This window comes from Octopus sinensis, unplaced genomic scaffold (assembly GCF_006345805.1).
Source record: "Octopus sinensis unplaced genomic scaffold, ASM634580v1 Contig10141, whole genome shotgun sequence".
NCBI lineage: Eukaryota > Metazoa > Mollusca > Cephalopoda > Octopoda > Octopodidae > Octopus > Octopus sinensis.
Window position 1 is genome coordinate 18,151 of NW_021832008.1, and position 24,350 is coordinate 42,500.

General features: G+C 39.6%; 2 long non-coding RNA genes across 2 annotated transcripts in view; one reads left to right on the forward strand and one right to left on the reverse strand.

Moving 5' to 3' along the window:
• The first annotated feature begins 810 nt into the window (after positions 1–810).
• Positions 811–19,234, forward strand: LOC118761177. The gene is made up of 3 exons (XR_004997194.1): positions 811–1,153; positions 13,720–13,723; positions 19,223–19,234. It is a non-coding gene; the product is annotated as an uncharacterized LOC118761177 (long non-coding RNA).
• A 4,159-nt stretch (positions 19,235–23,393) lies between these two features.
• The window catches only part of LOC118761176, an 11,082-nt gene continuing 10,125 nt past the window's right edge, over positions 23,394–24,350 (reverse strand). The window contains exon 3 of the long non-coding RNA XR_004997193.1: positions 23,394–23,658. This is a non-coding gene — a long non-coding RNA (uncharacterized LOC118761176). The remainder of the gene's footprint in view (positions 23,659–24,350) is intronic.

Here is a 24,350-nt window from a genome sequence, read left to right on the forward strand (position 1 = left end):
ATTTCTTGGATCATTGAATTACTCCTGCCAGAAAAAGTGAATGCTATCTTAACCTTTCCACACCCCAACACAAGCAAGGCTCTACACCAGTTTCTGGGCATGGTCAACTTTTACCATCACTTCATTCCTTCTGCAGTAAGACTGATGAGACCCCTATACAAGGCACTGTCAAATGATGATTCAAGAAGACAGGTGGAGTGGGACAGTGCAATAACCTCAGCCTTCAAATCTACAAAACAAGTTCTGGTCAAAACAACCATGCTGATCCATCCTCAAATATCAGCTTCCACTGCACTCACAGTTGATGGGGAGCATTTTGGAACAATGCATCAATGGCCAGTGGCAACCACTTGCCTTCTTCAACCGACAACTACAACCTCCTGAACAGATATACAGTGCTTTTGACAAGGAACTGCTGGCTGTCCATCTAGGTGTTCACTTTCGCTATTTTCTTGAAGGCTGCATGTTTACAGTGTTCACAGACCACAAACCACTCACTTTTGCTATAAGCAAATTGAGCAAGTATGGCCAAGCAAATTGGGGAGTGGTCCAAGACCTGCATCCCCTGTCAACAAGCCAAGGTCCATCAGCACACCAAAGCACCCCTCAGCAACTATGAACCACCACAGGCCCATTTCAGCTACGTCAACATTGACCTTGTTAACCCTCTACCACCTTCACAGGGTTGCTCGTACCTACTGACTTTGGTAGACCACTACACTTGTTGGCCTGAGCAATGCAGAAACACAAGAAGTCAGCCGAGCTTTCATCACAAACTGATTTGCCCATTTCGGTGTCCAGATGGCATCTCACCCAATCAGGGTTTATAATTCACCTCAAAGCTGTGAAATGACATGTGACCTTTTTGGAATCACAATGAAGCACACAACGGCCTACCATCCACAGGCCAACATGTTGGTGGAGAGATTTCACTGCCGCATTAAAGAATCCCTGACAACTAGACTTAACAGGCCCAACTGGATTGATCGACTTCCATGAGTGATGTTGGGAATCTTCACCACCCCAAAGGAAAATCTCAACACATCTTCTGCAGAAGTAGTGTATGGTGCCCCTCTTACAGTGCCAGGAGAGTTCCTTCCGAATGCAAAGTCAGACCCAAATGTCAAAAGGTACCTCGCACAACTGAGAGACAGTGTGAGCCAGTTGCACCCTATCCCCATGTCAACACATGGTGCACCCAGATCATCCATACCAAATTACCTCTGCATGGCTAACTTCATGTTTGTTCAATGTGACACAAGACGAAAACTCCTCCAATCACCCTATATGAAGTTGTATGTCCAGGAGACAAATCATTCCAAGTCCTAAATGGCTGATGACAAGACAGTTTCCATCAATAGGTTGAAACCAGCCTATCTCAATATTAAGGGCCCCGTCCAAGTAACTCAACCACCAAAGAAGGGCCACTTCAGGCAAATTACACTGACCCTTGGCAAAGGAACAGTTACCAAAGAGCCAAGTAACCACACGCATGTGCAAGAATATTAAAACGTCTTCTTGGTTCCAATGACAGTCAACAGTTCTATTGGGGAGCTATATGTAGGGCACTGCCCAAGGATTTCTGACAAACAAACTATAGACATGAACTTCACTGCGGGCTAGCTAGGGAACTGGTCTATGGCAAAGTCAATTTCTGGTTAAGCAGGCTTTCTATTCTAGTGGGGGTTGAGTAGCAGCTGTCACCCTCGTGTATTTAAATGAATAAATCTTTCATTAACACAATCTGGATCTCTGTGAAATTTTTTGGCAGTCAATCATTTTGAGTCTCAGAATTGTCATTTTCATTTGTTTGTTTTTGTGAAAAGTTTATTTATTTACTTTTGACATGTTGAAGTGGAAGTGGAAGCTAATGGGCAGTGGCGGACTGGCCAGGTTGCCCAATAGCAAGTGGGCCCCTGTGCCATTAAGGGGCCCATCCCCTCATGTTTGAGAATTTTTTAATTCACCCCTGGAAGAATGCATTAATTATTTCAGCCTGGCTGTGTTTGTAGACTGTTGAAAAGAATACTTTTAACAAAAAAAAACAAAAAAACAATGGCATTGTAAGTTGCAGATGGACCCCCTTAGTCTCCTGGCAACCAATATCTTTAGACCCAGTCCGCCACTACTAATGGGTATACGTGTGTGGGTATGCGAGCGGGTTCTATTTTATGTATTTCTATTCACTCACACATAACAAAAACAGTGTCGCATTTTAAACTTAAGAAAAGCCATGTATTATAAATATGCAAGGCTTTTCTCAAGTTTAAAATGTGACAGTATTGGTTACCATGCGTGTGTGAGTGTGTGGTGTTAATGAAAATGTTACGCATTAATTTAATGTGTTAAACTTATCTTTATGGCATTCTTTCGATATAACTCGACAAAATCAAAGCATTTCACTTCGGGTATTTCCGTGGAAGCAAATGACATTTCGCTTCTGTTTTCTGCTTGGAAATTTGCGGATTTTACATACGCACATAAAATGGGTAAGAAAAAATATGCAAGGCTTTTTTTCTTCAAGTTTAAAATGAAATCTTTATTATGATCAAAATGATCGTACATAGAAAGGGACATTACAAGACAAACAAATACAAAAATGTTAAATGAGTTTGAATGAGCATTATGTTAAAAATTTACTTAAAAATATTTTATATAACGTTTAATTTTTCCTTTACCTAGAACTTTAAAAAAAAAAACAAAGAAAGAAAACGAATAAAAGTTCAAAAAGATCGAACCCGGCAGCCTATAAGGCCCAGCAACGATCTTTTCCTTTCGTCAATGATTAAGCTGGGTTACTAACACCCACCTTTCTCATCACATCCTTCCATCGTTTCTCGTATTCTCTCGGTGGCAGGGTCCTATTCTCCAACCCCATCTTGCTCTTCAGATGGTAAGACAGCAAACTGGGGCCAGAGAACCTTCCATTCTAGTCCTCCAAACACACTTTTTCAGTACTGCAACCATACAGTAAAAACAAGCCTTACCTTCCTTTCGGAGTCCAGTTGGCAATATCATCTTTATTATAGATCCAGTCAACAGCTGTACTCGTCCCAGATGCGACAGCACGTGTTCTATGTAACTTATCAAGCTGGATAGCGCCCGACATTGTACAAAAGCGTGCTGGACAGTTTCATTGTCCAACCCACATCTTGGACACGTCGGTGGCACTGATATTCCGTGCCCGGATAACTTATTGCGAACAGGTAAAGTGTTCCTGTAGAACTGCCAGGTCAGGGATTTTTGGAAGTTATCCAAGTATCCCGGCCTGAAAGTTTTTTTGAACAGGTTGGCAAGTTGGTTCTCATCGAACCCCAGAGCCCCTCCTAGGACGTCATCGATTTTTGCCTCTACCAGCCCTCTATAGAACACTGAGGTTGTATTCCTGCTGCCGGCCTTGCCCGTCTTGTGGATCAGCCAGAGTGCCTGACAGCACTCCTTCTGCCATAAAGTCAGGTTACGTCTTTTAATGAGACCGGGTTTAAATCTCTCCAAAGAGGCCAGTTGCGGCAAGAACTCCTCTGCCAGCGGACTCCACACCTTATCACCCTCCAGGTGGCACTAGAGATGTCTCAGCCTCAACGCATGTCTGCGCATCATCAGCTACGGCATTTCCAGTCCGCCCTTTAATGGTTCCTGGCAGCAGCAAACGGAGCGCCTCACAAGTGGCTTTCCTCTCCTCCACAAAAAGCAGAAGAGGAGTCGTTCCAACTTGTTTAGCCACAAATCAGGGCAAGGCACAATGGACAGGCAGTAGGTGATTACAGATGCTATAAACACCTGCACCACCTCCACCCTGCCCTTCAAGGATAGAGGCCTTCCAGACCACTTCCGTACTAAGGCCTCCATCTTGTCCACTACCTCACTCCAATTCTTCTCTGTCTGGGAGTTCGGGCCAAACCAAACTCCAAGCAACTTAACAGGACCATCTGTCCAGTGTCCAACGGCACTGGACTATATTGACTTGCTCCTCCAGGTGCTGAGGCGCAAGCTGATCGACTTGTCCTTGTTAACTTTTGCCCCTGCCACCGCTTCATATCTTCGGAGAGCATCTTCTACACAAGGTAGCTGTGCTTCGTTGGACACGATCAAGGTGACATCATCCGCATAAGCAGAAACGGACCTACCGCATCAGATTTCATTTGGGTTGCCTCCTAACTTCTCCAGCCTCTGCAGTAATGGCTCAAGAACCAAAACACAGAAGTGGAGACAAGGGACACCCTTGATGAACAGAACACTTGATCGAAAACGGTTGCGTTAGGCAGCCGTTTATCTGGACTGTGGGTTTGATACCGCTGTACATAGCGGAGATCCACCCGCGAAAGCCAGGGTCCAACCCAGCCGCTTCGAGGACTGCTCCCAGGTACTGATGGTCTACCCTATCGAATGCTTTACTTTGGTCTAAATGGACCAATTCCCCTCCTTTGCCGGCTAATTTGCCAACCCTATCTAAGGTGTAGCGTAGAAGGTGAAGATTATCCTGAATCGACCTGCCTTGGATTGCACATGTCTGTGCCTTCCCAACAAGTTTCTTCACAACAGCTGTCAACCTTTTTGCTAACACCTTGGCCAAAATCTTTAACTCTACATTAAGTAGAGTTATGGGCTTATAATTACAGATTCTATCCCCCTTGCTCAAGTCTTTCTGGACCAGCGTCACAACTCCCCGGCTCACAGAACTGGGAATCCTCCCATTCTGTTGCCAGTTTGCATAGACACCTACCAGTATCTCCCCGAACAAGTCCGGCATATGATAAAACTCATAGGGCAGACCATCTAGCCCCAGCGACTTTTTCCCGGCGCACTTGGCCAACACTTCTCTTTCCTCCGCGGGAGTGATCGGTCCTTAACAGCATTAGCCTCACGTGCCGAAAGTCACGGCCCACCGGCTAGGAAGACTCCCCCCGCTCAAGCGAACCACTTTCCCCAAACAACCGAACGAAATGCTGGTGAAAGACTTTCTGCATCTCCTCCTGTCCATAGATCTTGCGTCCCCATTCGTCCGTTATAGAGGACTCTTTGACTCTCCACACAACGTGCCCATCCAGCAACATTAATACCTTCTTGCTTCCCTGCACGTAGCTTGGCTCTGACTCTGCAACCTTCATGTTTGGCATTGAGGTAGCAGTACAAGACCGTTCTCGCTGCCAAAACTCTAGATGCACAGCCAGATTCCATTGCCTCGTCTAAGTTCTTAACTAAATCGCCCTCTATTCTAGTCCTATCTAAACTTAGCTGCTTGCTAAATCTAATGGACTCTAAACAGATGACTCTTTTGAGGGTGTGCCACCATCTATTGTTAATGATGGTGCCACATAATGCCCTCTGAACTAACTCCTTAATCCGGGTACGGAAAGCTTCACAAGTCAAAATAGACTTGTTCATTTTCCAATACCCGGGTCCCTGTCTATAACATTTATCTACATGTACCTCACACGTCACAAGCTTGTGATCCGTGTAAGGCACAATACAAAATTGTGGACAACTGACACTATTCTTATCTCTTTCCTTAATAAATACCCTATCTAGGTACAATTTGCGTGAGCCATCGTTGTTACTCCACGTCCACTGTGGAACGCTCGGCCCATTCAGTCGGTAACGGTCTACTAGATTATAGCTCTCTAGTAGACCCTTGATGCAAGGATTCCCTTCCCTATCAGTTGAGCCCACACTATCGACCCATGCATTTAGGATAGTGTTGAAGTCTCCTACCAAAATTAACGTTCTAGACGTTACTAGAAAGTGCTCCAGGTTCCAGTAGAACCTGGACTGCCTACCCTCCATAGCAGCGTAGACAGCTACCAACCTGAAGGACTGTTTACTCACATCTAGTACAACCAGCCTGCCTTCTGGGTCCAGAAAGACACTACTTATCTGTAAGTCCAAGTCCTTCCTGATAAGGACTGCCATGCTGCACCCCCATCCTCGGTTAGGAGAAATAAATTTCTTGTAACCATTCAGAAGAGGCAAGAGCGCTTGAGGTCCACTCATCTTGGACTCGGTTACCATAGCCACATCAATTCTATGTGTCACGAGGTCGTTCAGAAAACAAGCCTGTTCCATCTCGGCCCCATTCCACGCACATTTAAACAACCTAACTTAATCATCGAAGAAAGAAAAATAACTTAATTACGGTTGTGAGAGGGAGCATGGCAGTCTTTGTCTGCCTGCTTCCCCAGCACTCCCCGTAGCTGCTGGGCTGATAATCAGCTTCCCAGCTATGACCTCCTGGGTTACATCTTTAATAAGGTTTTTTTGCACATGTTCTTGGAAGAGTTTTCCTTTCCACTCTTCCTCTCCAACTTTGGCGTAACGTGTGTCAGACTCTTTGTCAGTCACTTTAAAAAATTTTATGCGGTTGCTTGCTTTAACACCTTTTCATTTTTAACATTAAACAAGATAATCTTGTCAGTTTTTTTTAAACCTTTTAGCGTTGGGGGTGGGGTTTATTGAAAAGCTGTCCTACAAATGTAGTGTCAGCTGGGTGGGATTGGGGAATTTTTTGGTGTTGTTCTTGTGTGTTTGTCATTTTTCTTTTTGTTTGGAGAGGGGAGTCTGGGGTGCTTTCTTTTTTGCGTTTGTATGTAACTGTTGTATAATCTATATCAGTTTGGTCATTTTCTTTTGTTTGTTTTTCATTTTGTTTCTTTTCATCCTTCTGTTTTTTGTTTTGCTTTTTTTTTGTTATTTTCTTTTGTTGGTGCTATGTTCTGTCTCTATGTTTTGGAGAGGGACCTCAACTGTTTTTTACTTCGTGCAAGTAGAGCGAACATGACCCTTCTGCCCGCACTTAAAACACCTGGGCCTACGTCCCTCCACCAACACACGAATTGTATGCCCCTCCCCTACGAAGACTCTATCGGGCAATTTTTCAAGTGTTTGGTTGTCAGCTTGAATTACCATTTCCAGCATTTGTCCCCTCCAGTTTGTCGGTTCCTTTTTCCTCATGCTCAGGATTGTTATTTTCCCTTCGACGTCATATATTACTGCTGTCACTTCCCACATGACTTCATAACCTACAGGTATGTCCTCAACCGTCACTTTCACCGTTCACCGACCCAAATACGTTGGCAGTAACACAATTTCTTTGCTCTTCAACGTTTGAGTCGAAATTTCCTTTACTATGTTAGCCAACTCGAAATGTGCTTCTATTGTAGCACTTCTTACACCTCGGCTAACGTAGCACACCTTGTTCCATATCGGAGCCATACACCGTTCAACTACGTCATTTTTTACTTCAGTGATTCTTTTTTCCTTAATATTAAACACTTTGTAAACGACTGTTTTTTCGCGAATTGCTTGAACAGTTTCTGAGGTGGTATTAACTTGGTTTCTTCTCCAGTTTTCTCGATTAATTTTCTGAACTGGAAGAGCTTGTCCACAGCTACTTCCAGTTCAATGACATTGCCACCTACGGCGGCCTAAAATCTTTGGTTATCCTTTTTATTTCCTTTGTTGTTTTTACTTCCTCCCATCTCGGGAAAATCATTCTTGGAGGCGAGGTCATACTCCATGATGTAGCACTTGTCTCAAAAGACAAGAAAACCTTGTCACAAATGACAAGAGACAAATTTTCACAGAAATTCTGAAATTTTCTGCCCCATAGGACAAAAATTACTGTTTTGTCACAAGACAACAGTTCAAGTCGATACACAATAACAAAAAACACAGACAGAAACGAACTCACGTAACAATTGGGTAGCAAGTGAAAATATTGATGCGCAACTGAGGAAAAAGAATACGAAATTGAAGGTTCAAGTTTAAAATGAGACATTGCTGGCATAATTTCGTTATATCTACACTCCACAACCCATAGATATACCCGAAGTGAAATGTCTCGACCTTGTTGAGCTATATTGAAGGAATGCCATCGTTATTAATGTATATCGAATTATTCAGATTTAGACTAGATCTGATATATATAATATATATAATAATGAAATTATTGCATACAGTGCTCAGGTGCACCACAACTTGTCAGAAAGTACATATAAAGTGTATGCAGTAATGTACAAATGTCTGGAAAGCAAACAATGTTTGAGTCAGATACATGCTTCTGTGTGTATGGAGGGGAGAAAATCAGGTGCAGTGTTGGCGAATCTCAGAAAGCATGGAAGTTTTGAAGGATGCAGTGCTCCGACAACTAACAACTGATGCCGGCAGCTTGTTCCACACTTCAGCAACTCTCAGCATGAAAAAATGTTTCCAAAAGTCATGGGAGCTGTGCTGTTTTCTGACTTTGTAAATATGTCCACGGGTGTTAGACGGGTGGAGTTTGAAAAGGTGCTCAGAGTTATTGTTTGTAAGATGGTTAATAATTTTATGGGTGTCTGCCAAGTCAGCTGCCAGACGTCGGAGTTTCAATGTGTCTATGCCCAGAGAAGTAAGGCGTTCAGAATATGGCAAATGCCTGATGGAGGGTATTCTTTTGGTTGCACGTTGCTGAGCGGCTTCCAGACGATTAATATCCTGGGCAAGATAGGGGTTCCAGACAGGTGATGCAAATTCCAGGTGAGGTCTTACCATAGCTATATAAAACCGCAGATAGATAGCCGGAGAGCAGCTCACAAAGGATATACACGTACATACATAAATACACACACACATGCGTCTTCTGCCACTCCTTTTCCACCTCAACACGAATGTTTACAGTTCACAAAACGTGCATTCAAATCCTGTTTTCTGACTGGATAAAAATTTTTCACTTGAAAGTAACGAACGAAAGTGACAATTTTGAGACTCAAAACGATTGCTTGCCAATTTTTTTGTGTATAGCTTAACTAAAGCTGTAAATAATGCAATAACAACGTAATAACATTTTTAAATAATCATGAATACAAGTATGAGAAGTTTTCCAGGTTGTGGAAACACAGAATAAAAAGAAAGACATGCAACGTGAAACAACTTCGGCGAAGGTAAAGAATACGCACACCCGGTGTTTAGAGGTTAGGGGTAGGATTACGCTGAAAATGGGTGGTGTGCGTATTCTCTACCTCCGCCGCAATTTCATTAAAACAGATTATTGAAAATATAAGTGGGTTTTTTCTTTTCTTTTTTGATTTGCTTAGATGCGAAGAAATTACAATCGTTAAAACTGATACTAGTTAGTAATATAACAGGCATCTCTTTTATGTTACCGCTATGACTTGCTGACATCCCCTCCTCTTATCGTCCAGATTTTATAGGTGAGGTGATAAGAAACTTATACAATCTTCTCATTTCAAAGGAACTGAAATATAGTTAGCGGGGGTAAATCCTTTACGGTGCTCCTCACACTACAAAGTGATTGATAAACATAACAATTTATGTTAATACTGTATACCATATTATGGTGTTTGGCGTACGAGAAAACCCTTTAATGTACCAAGATAATGTTTAGGTGCAGAAACCCGCTATAATTAAAAAATGTTACAGTTGTTACTGTCCTGTCCATTTAGGACTACATCTCCAATTATCCTTCCTAATCTGGCTGTTATTTCAAGGAGGTCGAACGCCACGTGGAAGTTCCGTCGTTGACTGATTTGAACATTGTATAAACGATATGGCGTCTTCGTTTACTTTGATCGTATGGTTTCGATTTTGGACAACTGACGAAATCACAAGCTTTTCACGCACGGACATTACAGGTAACTCTTTTTCTTGGGAATTACGTCGCATCTCCGATATCGATATTGAAAAACTAACATAAACATTTCTCCTCGAAAAGATCAACTGACATATTTTAATGATATGTAAATATATAGAAAAATGTTAAATTTCAACTTTGAAAACGACGAGGCGAGTCATCATTCACACATTTCCCAACTTTATATTTTTTCTGTGGATCTTGTTACTAAGTTAGTTTCCATACAAACAAAAGTATTTAGGCATAAAGTGTCGACCAGAGCTCATGAATTATTGAATCAAATTGTGTAGACAAACGAATGTTACATATTTGTATGTATTGAAAGGAAATAAATCAATTGAAATAAAATAGAAATAATACTACTAATGATTTTAATTACCTGCGAACTTTATGTTAGTCGTAGGAAATGATGAGAGTACAAAATAGTCGGTATTTTAACACCCGGGTGTGAATTCTACTCCCGGTGTTCGTTTCTTATAGCATCTCTTTATTTTCTTCACGACCGGAACAATTGATAAAACGAAAAATTATTTTGTCTACCTTCTAGCATTTTCCGAACAATTAAAGTTATTGCTTGCGCTAAATTTGAGAGAAAGTTTTACTGAATCTATAATTTGTTATTGTCACTTTTGTCATTACAAAATTTAGTCCGGCCACATAAATTTGGATGTTTGGACGTAAGATACGACGTTTGGGAAGTTACAACAGCTGATTTGGTGTGTTTGTTTACATGATAAAAATCGAATCAAAGTCTGGGAGCGATACGACGTCAAAACAAATATTTTACGATTTTGCATTCCTTATAATAATGGCAGAACAAGTAACCTTTTTTTTTCTTTATTCCCCTTAGAAAATCTATTACCATAAACTTCGCTCTCATCAAGTGTATCCATACGGATGATTATTTTATGGAACCGATGAGATAAAAGCAATGTTAACTTTGGTGGATTTGAATTTAGAGATTTTCTTTCTTTCTTTTTTTTTTTTGAGTTAAAGTTTACAGAATCTATACAAGAATGAGACAGAACAATGTTCATATTTTATTTATTTATTCTCTCTTTCTTCCTCATTAGCGATTAAATCACTTTAACAGGGAATCAAACCTAACTGAATAAATTGGCTCACCAATTTCAGTTAATTATTTTTAATTTGGCACCTGGTCAGCAACTTGAGGAAAGGAGTTAGTTAGGCGGATATGGCGGACCGTCACCACACCTCCATTCCGTTTTTATTTTTTTAATTTTATTTTTTAAACAAGAACCCACATTTTCGGATACCGAAATTCCGAATTTGTAAAAAAGAAAATTGCATTTCAAAATTTAATGTTTGCGCTATCGGAATTTACGAATTTGCAAAAAAAAAAAAAATTATTTCAATTTCACCCCACCCCTCAAAGTTGAAGTATTTTTGGGTTCAGGGGTGATGAGTTAATCTTTGCAGTTTATGAAGTGTGAATGTGAAATCACCAGAAAGAATGCAAGGTGCTGCATCTGTTGAGGATTTTAACTACATGGTAACCAATGATCAAGAAGGTGTAATATAAGTTTGGACATTCCATAAAACAGGCTATCTTATATTGAACTTTTTCAACTGATGGCAATATACTTTAACAGGAAAGTAACATTAGATTCAAATTCATAATAAAAATATTTCAATATGTTTTGGGAGGGTAGTTATGCCAAAAAAGCACATGCACTGGTTCTATTTAATTTCTTTTATCATTAGTCGACTGATTAACCATTTAACCAATTAACTAATCGATTGTTTGATTAACCGTTTGGTCAATCAAACAATCATTTAGGTTTGTCAAAGTCCTTTCATTGCCATTCATGACCGCATGAATGACATGATCTCTCAGTTGCAAATGATGACAAAAGAACTTAAACAAATCTAATTGATTGACTTAATGGTTAATCAAACAATCAATGAGCTAACTAATTAAATGCTATTGCAGTTTCACCACACTTGTTATTTCAGTACTTCTTCGGAATTCCCACCACCTAGTTTTCCACCATAATTTTTTTGAACCAGTTACTTAAAAAAAAATTTTTCATTTCATTTTGCCAAAAAAATTCAAATTTCACCAATTAATCAACGTTTACACACAGGTTGATCAAGTTAGACAAGTTAAAAAAAATGTGTGGTGAGGGGTGGGGTGAAATTGAAATATATATATATTTTTGCAAAATCATAAAACATAGTAATCTAAAAAAATTTTAAATGTACTTTGCCCCATAAGAATTCTGAAAAATGTAATTGTAGGATTATACAGTTTTTTTATTAATATTATTGGATGTTCTAGGTTCAAATTTTGTAATTTTGTTTTGATAGAATTGATCTAGTTTTTTATTGTTAAATGAAGATATTATCCTAAAAGGATTAGGAGAAGCTGAAAATCCAAATCTAATATGTTTATTGTTAAATATTTTTGTGTATTTAGTGTTTTTGAAGTTTTTATTAATAATCATTCTGATGGATCTGATAAAATTCAATTCTAAATGTTCTGCAAATGTTATCCAAATGGTTTTCTTGGTGTTTGCTTTTGTAAAGAATTGGGTTGTATTCAGAGTCAGATCTTTTCATACATGGTATAGATTTCTTTTTTACTATGTTCATCCTATCCTTATTAATTAGAGTATTATGGTTATACATATTATTATCATAAATTGTCTTATTTTGATTATTGCTGTTTTTTGCCTTAATGTTCCTATTTTTATCTTTAATTATACAGTTATGTTGCCAGTATTTGTAGGTTTGTTTACATTAGTGTGTTTAGGAAATTGGTAATTATTAAGATTTATAGTCTTTTCCTGAGTTTTATTCCTGTTGGTCTCATCAAGCACGTAATGCTTGAGTTTTTTGTATTGTTATTATAATGATGATGGTCATGTTTACTGTTGATGTTATGTTTATGACTATTATTGGGAATTTTCATTATTTGTTTATTAGGATATACTATTTCATTATATGTATTAGGTTCACTAAGTTTAACATTATTATTTTTGTAATAATGTTTAATATGATTTATATGTGTGCAAACTGCCATGATTCACGGTAGTGAAACATGGGCTGTGACTGTGGAGGACATGCGTACGCTTGAAAGAAATGAAGCTAGCATGATCCGCTGGATATGTAATGTCAGTGTGCGTACACAACAGAGTGTAAGTGCCCTGAGAGAAATGCTGGACATAAGAAGCATTGGATGTGGCATGCAAGAGAGACGTCTGCACTGGTATGGTTATGTACTATGGATGGATGAGGAGAGATGTGTGAAGAAGTGCCACTCCCAAACAGTTGAAGGAATCTTGGGTAGATGTAGACCCAGGAAGACATGGGATGAGGTGGTCAAGCATGACCTTCGAGCGTTGGGTCTAACAGAGGCAATGACGAAAGACCGAGACCTCTGGAGATATGCTGTGACTGCAAAGACCCGACAAATAACGTGAGTTCATGGCTGTTTCCTGCACCAGCTTCACATAGAAGCCCCAGCCCATCCAAAGTGTCTTGGATCGCAGGACGGCCTGCTGTACTTACCTTGGATCATAGGGTGACATGCTGTGCTTGATGAGACCTATTGAGTCAAGTACATCAACATCAAATGGAAATAGTAGTTGTGATACCTGTGCCAATGTCATGTAAAAAGCACCATCCGAATGTGGCTGATGCCAGCGCAGCCTTGGCTGGCTTCCGTGCCAGTGGCACGCAAAAAGCACCCACTACACTCACGGAGTGGTTGGTGTTAGGAAGGGCACCCAGCTGTAGAAACACTGCCAGATCAGACTGGAACCTGGTGCAGCCTTCTGGCTTCCCAGACCCCGGTCAAACCATCCAACCCATGCTAGCATGGAAAACGGACGTTAAACGATGATGATGATGATGATTAGTGTTGTCGTTTTTTTTACACTTAATTTCATATCTATATCCTGCCTTAAGTGCTAGGTTATAATAATCCTTATGTTTATTAAATATTTTTTCGTTAGATGATAGTAAATTTGTTCTTCTCTCTATGGGAGTGGTCACGTTTTCTATAATGTTGTGTGGATGGTTGCTGTACACATTTATGTATGTTATATTGGTGTTAGGCTTATGGTAAGGCTGGTAGGTAGAAGTATTAAGGTTGACGTTAAGTAAGTTAACAGAGTTATCTATTTCAATGGAAATAGATAGTCCTTGGTTTTTAAAAAATGTACGCAGTTTTTTGTGTAGAGTTCTAATTTTCTATTTGAGGTGTTCTTGACTAACAATAGGACATCATCCCAGTGTAATCCACCTTCGAATTCTGGGAACTCTTCCTTAAATTTGTGCAGTAGGTATATTCTGACTAAGTCAGTTACTTCGGCAGAATCTTGTCTGCCCATAGGTATATCAAAGCATTCAGGTGTTTCTTTGAATCTTTTCCTTTTGAATGGCACTTTGTAACATAATTTCTAGGTAACTAAAAAGTTTTAAACTTCGTATACTGGTAGAATGTGTTTATAAATCATCATTTTCTCTTGGCTTTATTGAGAAAATTCTATAGGTTGTAAGATATTTCGTCTTTAATTTCGAGCATTTCGGCAATTTTAACCAATCACTTACATCCATTTAGGTAAATAACATTCTGTGCATAATGAATATGTCCCTCGTTTAAGAAACAGATTGGGTTTATTTACATTTGTGAAGAAAAAAAGATAACCTTCCCCAACCCCTAACCCTAAATCTAAAATAGAATGAAATGCAATAGATCGATACTAGGGCCATAATCATGGGTGACATTTTCATTTGACACCGCTAGAAAAAAAATTCCATTTTCCGTAGCGGTGTCGTATGAAATTGTCACTCATAATTATAACCCTAGTATCAATCTATTGCATTTCAATCTATTTTAGATTTAGTGTGAGAGTTAGGGTTAGGGGTTGAGGGTTGGGGAAGGGTATCTTTTTTTCCTTCACAAATGTAAATAAACCCAATCTGTTTCTTAAACGAGGGACATATTCATTATGCACAGAATGTTATTTACCTAAATGGACATAAGTGATTGGTTAAAATTGCCGAAATGCTCGAAATTAAAGACAAAATATGTTACAACATATAGAATTTTCTCAATAAAACCAAGAAAAAATGATGTTTTATAAACACATTCTACCAGTATACGAAGTTTAAAACTTTTTAGTTACCTAGAAATTGTTACAAAGTGCCACTCAAAATGAAAAGATCCGTTTCTTTCCTAGCCCAATTTTTTCCTTCATGTAATATCACTGTCTTCCTAGTTGCAAGAATATTACATGAAAGAAAATACTAGACTAGGAAAGACACACCTGAATGCTTCAATATTCTGGTGGTCAGGCATGACAGTGGTGATAGTGGTGGCAGGGAAGGCAGTGGAGTCAAAGATATTGATGGTGGTAGCATCAGAAGTCTGAAAGGTGTGTGCGTGGCAGTTGTGGTGGCGATGGCGGTGGTACTGGTGATGGTGATGGTTGAAAGCAATCAACGGAAAGAGAGAGAGAGAGAAAGAAAGAAGTTGGTAAAAAAAATTTTACTGACGCCTGAATGGGAAGACAAAAAATGTTGTTTATCATGCAGATTTGCAATAAGTTCCAAGTCGAGAAATAATATCATTGTTTTGATGAAAATTGTTCATTACTTGAAAAATATTGTTCATGTTTAATAAAATTTAATATGTACTTAATGTACGAAGTGTCATTGTTTGGCCCAAGGCCCAATGAAGAGCTCTTCACAGGAGCTTGCTTAAAAGCTGCCCTATTGGGTAGCTTTTAAGCTAGTATATATATATATATATATATATATACACACACACACACATATATCTATATATATATATATATACACATATATACATACACACATATATATACATTCATAAATATATATATATATATATAATATATATATATATATATATATATATATTATTATAGCTGCCCCCTCGTTATCGAGTATGGCCATTGCACGAAGCTTAACTGTTACGGGTGCTGTGATCGAATGTGACTTTTTAGCCCAGCTAAAGATCTACAATGTCTTGTACAAAATTGGCAACCAAGACCTTTACTGGTAATAGCCGGCTGTAGTTGTAACTGGGCTTCATGTACCTTTGCATGTCGTTTAAGTCCTCCTGCCGAATTACACTCTCTTCCACATGCCCGACAGATATGATTAGTATGGTGTGTTACACCACCAGTGGCCAGGTTGTCACTCATCTGTCTCGTTTTATGACTACGAAGATGACTCATGAGTCCAGCTTTACTGAGGCAGGGTCTTGTACAGACATTGCATGTCAGAATCAAAGGAAGACCCTTCCCTTCTGGAAGTGTACCAGCGATGCTCTTCCTGACATCCCTCCTTACTTTCTCATGTGCAACTCGAGATTTCTCAAACGTGGCTGTCCCCTCATGCACAATCCTTCTCCACCTGCTACGATCAATAGCTATGCCTTCCCATGTGTCAGGAGAGATGCTGGCATCTCTTAAGGAAGCCTTCAGCAAGTCCTTATACCTCTTTTTTTGATTTATGTAGAGGTCGTTCTCCTTTAGCTAACTCTCCATAAAAGAGTTGTTTTGGCATCCTTGAATCCTTCATTCTGACCAGATGACCACTCCATCTGAGCCTTTGCTTTAACACAAGAGCTTCTATACTTTCACACCGAGAGCCTTCGAGTATTTCAAGATCACTGATGCGGTCCTTCCACTTAATGCTATAGATCCATCTGAGGCACATCTGATGGAGACGTTCCAGATGTTTAAGGTGATATTGATATGTGACCCACGTCTCACAGGCATAGAGAAGAGAAGGGAGCACACATGCCTTGTACACCTTTATCTTTGTCTTTCTGCATATGTCTCACTGACTCCAGAGACACTTTTCTAGCCTTTCGAAAGCAACACTTGCTTTCCTAATTCTATATGGAACTTCATCATCCACATTGCCATATCTATTAATAGTGCTTCCCAGGTAAACAAACTGATCAACTACATCAAGTCGTTTACCATTCACATAGATATTTGGTACACTATACTGCTTACCAGGGGCAGGTTGATGCATGACAACAGTTTTCTTGAGATTGACTGTCAATCCTAAGGCAGAGAATGCATTCAAAATGTGTTGCATATCAATCTCTGTGTGTGCTACTAGCTCACAATCATCTGCATACAAAAGGTCTCTTATGATAGAGGTAAATATCTTTGTTTTTGCTGCAAGGCGCCTGATATTAAATATGCTGCCAGAGGTTTGATAATGGACGTAAACACCGTATCTGCAATTTCTGAATGCAATACAGAACACCATCGCGAAATATATGGAAACTAGAGTCGGTGCCAGAATATCTCTGTTTCACTCCATTTTGTATTGAAATGGGCTCCGACATCTTCCCTCTAACATTCACCCTACCATTCATGTCTTCATGAAAAGACCTAACCAAAGCAAGGAATATATATATATACATACATATATGTAGAGACCTCACTTGGCCCTGCCTGAGATTTGAAACCAAATCCACCCACTTGTTGCTTGTCAAAACAAATAGATTGATTGATGAGGAAGCACTTGATCCCCAAGGACCTTCCATGGTCATGGAAAGGTCAGTCCTTTGTTTAGGGTTTGACCTACATTACTGACCATAGTTTATATAACACAGAACATTTCCTATCTCTACCTCTTTTGCGTCAGCCAGACCCAGGAGCAGCACCTGCTTTTGCATTAGCCATGATCAAGAGCAGCACTTTCCCTTCGTCCTTCACTCGACATACGAAGAGAGGCTTTTGGCTGCAAGAAAAGCAATGCCACCTTTATCCTTTCTTCCTTTCTAGTCAGCGCCATGCATTCTTTACTCTTTCGCTCTCTACTGACAGCAACTTCTACACTATCAACTGCTAACCAGCGAACCATCTTTGTTGACACTATCACTAAAAGCGCTACAGTCTCTTTAACTATCTGTTAAAGGAAGAGTAAGAGGGTGGGAAAGGGAGAGAGAAACAAAGAGGGAGAATCATCATCATCATCATCATCGTTTAACGTCCGTTTTCCATGCTAGCATGGGTTGGACGGTTTGACCGGGGTCTAGGAAGCCAGGAGGCTGCACCAGGCTCCAGTCTGATCTGGCAGTGTTTCTACAGCTGGATGCCCTTCCTAACGCCAACCACTCCGTGAATGTAGTGGTTGCTTTTTTCGTGCCACCGGCACAGGTGCCATGGGGAGAGGGGCACTGGCAGCGTCCACGATCGGTCGGTGCTTTTTACGTGCCACCGGCACAGAAGCCAGTCAAGGCGGCGCTGCCATCGGCCACGTTCAAATGGTGCTTTTTACGTGCCGAAAGGATGCAGCAGAAAATAACAACCACACTCTTACCCGCACATAGAGCGGGTCACCTTAAGCTAGTATATATATATATATATATATATTGCTGTTTTTACTGAGATCTCCCTTTTTAGTAGAAGAAATAGCTATAACTCTTTGACTGCTATTTCTAAATTCGGTATGTGGTAAGGCAATTCGTTGCTAAACCCTTTATTGCTTAGTATATATATATATATATATATATATATATATATATATATAAAACAAATCAAAATAGATGAACATCAATAGAATTTGTATCTTTACGTGGCACACAAGAAAACCATCCGAATGTGGCCGTAGCCAGTACCGCATCGACTGGCCTCCGTGCTGTGGGCACGTAACAAACACCATCCGATCGTGGCCGTTTGCCAGCCTCATCTGGCACCTGTGTCGGTGGCACATAAAAACACCATCAGAGCGTGGCCGTCTGCCAGCCTCGTCTGGCACCTGTGTCGGTGGCACATAAAAAACACCATCCGAGCGTGGCCGTTTGCCAGCCTCGTCTGGCACCTGTGTCGGTGGCACATAAAATCACCCACTACACTCTCGGAGTGGTTGGCGTTAGGAAGGGCATCCAGCTGTAGAAACATTGCCAGATCTGACTGGATTGGTGCAGCTTTCGGGCTCCCCAGACCCCAGTTGAACCGTCCAACCCATGCTAGCATGGAAAGCGGACGTTAAATGATGATGATGATGATGATGATATATATATATATATATATATATATATGTATATATGTATATGTATATATGTATATGTATATATATATATATATATATATTATATATATATATATGTATATATGTATATGTATATATCATCATCATCATCATCATCATTTAGCGTCCGTTTTCCATGCTAGCATGGGTTGGACGGTTCTACTGGGGTCTGTGAAGCCAGAAGGCTTCATCAGGCCCAGTCAAATCTGGCAGTGTTTCTACGGCTGGATGCCCTTCCTAACGCCAACCACTCCGTGAGTGTAGTGGGTGCTTTTTACATGCCACCCGCACTGGTGCCAGACAGAGCTGGCAAACGGCCACGAACGGATGGTGCTTTTTATGTGCCACCGGCACGAGGGCCAGGCGAGGCTGGCAACGGACACGAAACGGGGCGGTGCTGGCAACGGTCGCGAAACGGAAAGTTCTCTTACATGCCACCGGCACTGGTAACACATCTGCAATTTCCATTGATCGATTTCGATTCTGATCTCACTTGCCTCAACACGTCTTCACAAGTAGAGTTTTGTGTCCCAAGAAGGAAAGGTATGCATACGTAGGCTGGCTCCATCACATGTAGAAGGCCACGGGTTATGGACTCACTTGTCCTGCCGGGTCTTCTCGCGCACAGCACACTTCCAGAGGTCTCGGTCTCTAGTCATTTCCTCAGTGAGACCTAAAGTTCGAAGGTCATGCTTCACCACCTCGTCCCAGGTTTTCCTGGGTCTGCCTCTTCCACAGGTTCCCTCAACCGCTAGGGTGTGGCACTTTCACACACAACTATCTTCATCCATTCTCGCCACATGACCATACCAGTGCAAACGTCTCTCTTGCACACCACAACTGATGCTTCTTAGGTCCAGCTTTTCTCTCAAGGTACTTACACTCTGCCGAGTGTGAGTACCGGCATTACACATCCATCGGAGCATACTGGCTTCATTTCTAGCGAGCTTACGCATATCCTCAGCAGTCACGGCCCATGTTTCACTGCCATGTAGCATGGCTGTTCGTACACACGCATCATACAGTCTGCCTTTCACTCTGTGCGAGAGGCCTTTTGTCACCAGCAGAGGTAAGAGCTCTCTGAACTTTGCCCAAGCTATTCTTACTCTAGCAGTTACACTTTCAGCACCCCGCCCCCGCTGCTGACTTGGTCACCTAGGTAACGGAAACTATCAACTATTTCTAGTTTTTCTCCCTGGAAAGTGACGGAAGTTGGTCTCAGAGCATTTTCAGTGTTTATTGTTCCTGAGCATCTGCCACATACAAAAACCATCTTCCTAGTTAGCCTTCCTTTGACATTGCTGCATCTCTTATGTGTCCATAGCTTACACTTGGTGCATCTTATAGAGTTTCTACCTACACCTTTTCTACAGATCGAGCAGGGCCATCTACCTGAAGGTGTTTGTGATTTGTCTACCTTCCTACTGATTACGACTTTGGTTTTAGCTAGATTGACTCTGAGGCCCTTCGATTCTAATCCTTGTTTCCACACCTGAAACTTCTCCTCCAGTTCTGATAACGACTCAGCAATTAGAGCAAGGTCATCAGCATAGAGGAGCTCCCAAGGGCATCCTGTCTTGAATTCCTCCGTTATTGCCTGGAGGACTATGATAAATAGGAGGGGGCTGAGTACTGAGCCTTGGTGGACCCCTACCTCTACCCGGAATTCTTCACTGTACTCATTTCCAACCCTCACCCTACTAGCGGCGTCCCTATACATGGCCCGCACAGCTCTCACTAACCATTCATCTATCCCTAGTTTTCTCATTGCCCACCAGATAAGGGATCGGGGGACCCTGTCGAAGGCTTTCTCCATGTCAACAAAAGCCAGGTACAGGGGCTTATCTTGGCTAGGTATTTCTCCTGCAGCTGCCTTACCAGGAATATATATATATATATATATATATATAATGTATATGTATATGTATATATATATATATATATATATATATATAATATATATCAGTTATAAAATGAGATAGGGGTTGAAAATTCAACCCACCATGGGATAACATATATCCAATATACTGCTAGAGAGGTACCCAACAAGACTAATACATAAATGTTAAAAATTGCCATGCAATTAATTCATCTACTGTATTATGTGGGCAAGGGTAAAAATATTACCGTAAATTAATAATACAAAATTAGAAAATGGGGAAACATACTTAAATCAATCAAACATCAACCATCAGATAATACCCATCAATACTTATTACACCATTACATAACAGCAAAGACATTATACAAAATATATTGTAAATATAATTAGACAAGGAAATAGAAATATAAAATACAATTACATCATATCTGACAGCTGTTTCGGCCGTGAGGACAAGTATGCCTCATTTAACCTATAAGCCATATAAGGCAGGTATAAATGAGACATTAACAAGGATGTCCCACGGCCTCTTCAGAGAATTTAATTTAATAAAAGTGTGAAAAAAATTTTACATATAAATATAAAAATATAAAATATAAAAATGTGTGCATAGACACTCATAATACTACACATATATATATACACATTAATACAGTGAGTGTGCATATGTTTTCCTTGATGTTAGTTATGGAACTAGGAGTCCAATATGGGTATTATCTGATGGTTGATGTTTGATTGATTTAAGTATGTTTCTCCATTTTCTAATTTTGTATATATATATATATATATATATATATATTATATATATATATATATATATATATATGTATCTGTAAAATAATATGTGACAATTATACAATAGTCAAGATAAAACTCTGAGTTTCGGATGCCGAAGTGGAAATCCACAACACCATCTCTTCGGTTATCTGGCTATCTGAAAAATGGTATGAAAAATACCGTTATATTAAGGGAAATTACTGTGTTATAATTCCGCTACTTATATAAATTAAGATTAAAAGTTCATAGTAAACACGTAAACATGCGCTCACATTTGCGCTCGCGGACCCACATGCGTACTTATACGTCACTATGAAAACGTACACATCTTCACTCACATTTTTCGCCAAATGTGTCAATGTCACATTGTTTTAATAAAAATACATGTTGGCACTCCTGGGATCTCATAGTATTACCATGTAAAATTTGATTTGATTTGGTTGAGCCGTTTGTGAATGCATTGGGAACAGACAGATAAAAAGGATTACATAAACAGGGTGTCCCAAAAAGATGTACTCACTCTTTGACTTCCCAGTACTCATGCATTTTGTGTTCAAGTAGATGTTTATTGATATACATACAATCCTAAAAAGTAATTTTAAATTCAGGAAAATAAATTGTTGTAGAAACGATTATTTATTGTCATTTAGAATTATTTAATGTTCTCTCTCATTCCTGCGTGTTTGCAAATGTTCAGTCTGCCTTCCTTCATTTTCCAAACAAAGCTGATAAACGTCCAGCAATGGATTTGACAACATTGCCAAACATTTCATTCGGAATTGCGAGACATTGTATTCGAATTTCATTTTTCAAATCATCAATTGTCACTGGTTTTGCAGCGTAAACCTTATCTTTGAGATGTCCCCATAAGAAAAAAAAAATCCATTGGCATAAGGTCTGGTGAATGTGCAGGAAATTCAATGCTACCTCTCCTCCCAATCCATTTGTTTGGATTTGTTGCATCGAGGTAAGTCCATACATCACGATGGTAGTGAGGAGGAGCTCCATCTTGCTGGAAGTAAATCTCCTCGTCCCTAAACATCTCTTCAATTCGTGAGCCAACATTTTCCATCAGTAAGTTTGGTCAAAACAAAAAATGGTCCAACAATACCCAATGTTGACATCCCACACCACACTGTAATGCCTGGTAAGTTCAGATGGTGTTCCATAGTAAAATGTGGATTTTCACAGGGCCATTATGTGCAATTATGTTGGTTGTCTGAACCATTTTACTTGAAGGTGGCCTCATCACTCCATAAGATTTTCTCTGGAAACATTGCATCCTCTGCAAATTTGTTCAGATACCATTTGCAAAATTGAACTCTCCAATCAGAATCATGAATTAATGTTGGAACATAACTTTTCCAATGAGCTTGTTTCAATATCCAATGAACACTTGATTTTGGGATTCCTATCTCACAACTCAATTGTCATACAGATTTCTTTGGGGATTGGGAAAGGGTTGTAGTGGATGCGTGGATGTATTAATAAATACATAAGTGCTTTGTAATAAATTAAAGATTTATTATCACTACATCAATTTGTAAGCAATGTTACACATCGCTTGTACAAAATGCATATTAAATAGTGGTTGCAAATAATACATATTAAAGGAATGCATAATACAGGATACACATTAAAGCAGAATATGTTTGATGGTGCGTGTGTGTGCGTGTGTGTAAATCATGCATGACAGAGTCACCTTTCTGAATATTCTTTCGTCGTCCTCATAAATGCGTGACGTTCTCTTAAACGTTGGTTCGGCTTCTCTCTGGTTACCTATTTCTCCGTTCTATTTATAACATCTCAAATAGCCAGAAAAATAGATATACCGCAAGAGTGTTATTGCGTACAGTAGGTCGCTGGTCGTCCTGTTAAACTTCGCCTGACCTGCTCGGGTCAGAGGTCGAAGGGAGACGATCCATCATTTTTTGTCAGAACAAAGAGATTCTGATTTCGCGCCTTTTTGTGCATTGGTATTTTACGACCAATGATTCTTGGGTCTGATTTCGAATCCAAGCTTTGAGAAGGAAGTGCTAATTCTTACACGGTTTCCATTAATTGGTTGTGTCTATTGGGGCTGGTAGATGTTCATGGTCTTCCAGAGCATTGCTTACTAACGTTCTGAACAGTTCCGTACGCTTCAAATTTATCTCTGATGCAAGCGATAGTGTGTTGTGTTGGTGGTGTCTTCTGAAACTGTCTGTTAAATTGTCCTTGCACTTCCATGACATTTTCGTGCTTCCAGTAGCACTTTAATATAATTTTTTTTTCCTCACATGTTAGTTGTGCATTTGCCATTGTGAAGGGTTGGTTGTGTCTGAAATAAAAAAAAAACAATACATTTGTAATCGTCTGCCAAAGAGTGAGTACATCTATTTGGGACACCCTGTATATATACAGATAGCAAATTGACAGTGTGAATTAATTATAAGGAAGATAACTCTAGCTTTGACATTTTCACTCTTTTTTTAATAGTTATTGGTTTTTGTTATATGTAATTTATTAATCGACTATAAAACAAAAACGTATTGCCCATTTTGGGAACAGGGTTTTGCAGCTGTGTTATTTTTCTAATAATTTAGATTTCTGACCAGGCACTAGACCAAAAGTATTGTTGATATCGATGCCAGTTCTTAATTTAGTAACATATTTTTATCAATTTTAAGTCAAAGCAAAGATGTAAATCAGTCAAATTGAATTTATTAATTCAATGCACTTTTTCTGTGAGGGTTTATATAAAATAAATGCATGAAATTCTAGTATCAAGTTTTTTTATGGTATTAGCCCAAATTTATTGGTGTCCATATCGAGTGAATTCATGAAGAATTGTAGATTTTTACAGAAGACTCAATTCAGGTTGAACAAGAGTTTTAATCAATGGTTTGTAGACTGTAAAGACAATGACAGCTGGTAGTCATTTTTATATATAGATATTGTCCCAAATCTGAGCAAGCAAACTGAAATTACACTCAGACTTCAAAGTAAATAAAAACATATCAGTTTTAAAAT